The following is a 3,121-nucleotide window of genomic DNA, read 5'->3' on the forward strand; positions in this document are numbered from 1 at the left end:
AAAATTGCTTATTTAAAATATTTCTATTAAAAGTGTTGTACATTTTTTCAATAAAAAGGGTTTAAAATTATTTTTGATGTAATCGCTCATTTGTGAGAACAAAAGTAGCACATTACACAATACTGAATTACCTTTTGGATCAATTTAAAACACTAAACTTTCAGTAGGAATGATAAATCAGCGAGGAAGCTCAATAAGCCAAGGAATAACAACATCTTAGAAATATGTCTTAGGTTTTATTAGCATATGGTAAAATAAATCAGCTTTTTTTGCAAAGTACTCCTGCACAAGGAAATACTGAACATTTTGATTTGGACTGAAAGATTCCTTCCTGATTCCTTCACGTGCCTCTGTGTCTGGGCCATGTCTGACCTGTTGAAGGAGCATAAAGAATTTGTGTCAGACATTTGATTTACAAATTACACCCTGAGGGGGAAGAAAACGTGTTTAAAAAAATAATCAAAAGTAGAATTCTGCCTTGCCAAACGTTGACAGGGACAGCGCACAATTAAAGTAGTTTAACCATAGCTACATTTATTGTGATCGACAAAAAAACCTTTTGGCTTACTAAATGTAGGTATCGAAACAATATTGCTTATACTGAGGGTGAAGGAGTTAGCAAATAAAGCTAAACTTCACCTGCTACAACATTCCTGCCGTGCTACAAGCTAACAAGCTAACTGTTAGACTTAGCAACAAGCTACAGAGTAAACTGAGATTTGCGCTATCACCAGTGTACTGAAAGTGTACTGTAACCATCGATATCTTAGTTGTGTAGTTCTTAAAACATGAAACAAATCCAGCAGGGATACTTACATGTCAAGCGGAAATGTGGCTAACGCTAGCTCTGAATCCGTGTTGAATCCTTTCAGGAGGCGTAGCTCCCTCCACCTCTGAAAAGCCGCTTCGATGTTGACCCTCGTTTTATTTCGGGCTCGGTTTAATTCTTTTCTTTTTAGCTCGCTTTTTGTCATCGGTCTTCTTCTGTTTGCCCGTCTTTGTTTTCTGAGCAGGTGTCACTCGAGAAATTGGCAGTTTTCCTGAAAAGTTGTTTCTCCGCAAATAGCACAGCCGTAGCACACTGGCAATCTTGAGCTTGAACGGTGGTACGCGCTGTGCGGGGGAGGGTTCGAGCAGCGCGTACACGAGAGTGATTGACACTGCTAAGACAGTCCTCCTGGCTCTGATTGGCTGTTTCTGACCGGGAGCGGTGTGTTTCTGCAAGTGGCAGTAGGAGCACAGGGAGGAGCCACAGGAGCTTGATTTTTTCACAGATTATCTGTCTCATATTCTACTGTCAGGACATAGTGGCAGTTTTAACAAATATGTAAAAAATACATTTTTACAAAAGTTACCTACTGAAGCTTTAATGCAGGTTTAACTATTGTGATATTTACAGTATTTTAGCCATATATCGGCCAACTGTTTTGCATCAAAAGTAGTACACAGTTAATAGAAATGTCTTCTCAAACCACTACTGCATACTTTCACCAAATTGTGCCAAAACACACACAGTAAATACAATCAATCGGAATTCAAGGAAACCAAAGCTGCTGTTACCTAAGACGAACAAAAACAAAAGAACAGTGTCATTTTATACCACTCTGAGGTACATGCAGAGAACATTTTGGCTGGGGTATCACTTCCATGCAACAACTTCAACTAGTCAAGTTAAGTGGTGACCTGCGGTAGCATTTGTGTGATGGATTAAAAGGTAATTTATTTAATCAATGGTGAGCCAGAATATTGTCTTGATGCAACAAACACCCTCACTAAACACAGTTTCTTTTTCTCTCACACATACCCACACACAGAGTTTGTTGTCATTGGTCCAAGTGGGAACATAATGTTGGTAATTACCTCATCTGTAATGCCAGTGTGTTGTTCACAAATTAGTGTTTTATAATTTGAAAACAGAAAAACAATTTCCTCATACAGCCCTGCTCCAAATGTCTTTTATAGGTCTAACTCTGATGGTTCAGAATAATTTTGGACTCGTGGAAATTGCTTTCCAACAACTTGATTGTGAGTAACACCATGGTCAAGAGTCATTTCTTCTCTCAATTTGTATTTCACTTGCGACCGTCGCTGTATTTCACTGGCATTTATATTTACTTTAAAAAGTAATAACATTGTCCACAAATATTCATAATATGTGAAATTAACATACCGGAATTTAATATAAAGGAAACAACCATGCCACTCACAGAACAAGCCATTAATTTCCTGTGGCTGTGGTTCATTAACTTGCAGTTTTCACCAACATCCCTTAATGACTTTGAAGGCCTCTTGACTTTCCTTACTAGCAGTAAGTGTTTCAGTGTGCCAAATAAATTCAGCTTTCAAAGACTTGATTGATAGCAGAGCAGAACTCTTTATCACATTTTTTGTTTGAAATCACATCACAACACATGTTCTGCATGATCAACAATTTTGGTAACAAATATTTGCAGGTAACTAGCATGAGCTAGCAGGTATCATATGGAGTACTACATCGCTATGGTTGATGTCATTGGCAGTTTGGCTTGTTGCAGATATGTTGTTCCGATACTGAAACCAGTATCAAAAAATGCTTCAGATACTGCCTAAAATGCTGGTACCGGCAAGTACTGACTAGCACTATGAAAAAAACTCCTTTTTAAAGAAGTTTATTTATTTTCTTTTTTTGTTATGACTGTCAAAAAAGATATTAAAGTTGTATGGCATTCATTCTGTGTGTATTTTTCATGAATTACAAAGGGTTTAACCTGAGCCAGGCCATGCAACGGTAGCAATGATATCAGCTCCATACAAGGTTAGTAGTATACAGCTGTCAAAACATAATAATAACACTTATCATTATGTATATATATATATATATATATATATTATATATATATATATATATATAATATATATATATATATATATATATATATATATATATACCAGTGTGTTAAGATATATATATACTACCGGTCAGAAGTTTAGGGTCACTCACAAATTTCCATTGCACTCCATTGTAGACAGAATACCAGCTGAGGTCAGTTGCATTGTTTTTTTTAACCCGGTCAGCAGTTATCAGATTACATTATGTGCTGACATAATTGCAAAAGAGTTCGCCAATGTTTTTCTAGTTAGT

This window comes from Etheostoma spectabile, chromosome 1 (assembly GCF_008692095.1).
Source record: "Etheostoma spectabile isolate EspeVRDwgs_2016 chromosome 1, UIUC_Espe_1.0, whole genome shotgun sequence".
Classification (NCBI taxonomy): Eukaryota; Metazoa; Chordata; class Actinopteri; order Perciformes; family Percidae; genus Etheostoma; species Etheostoma spectabile.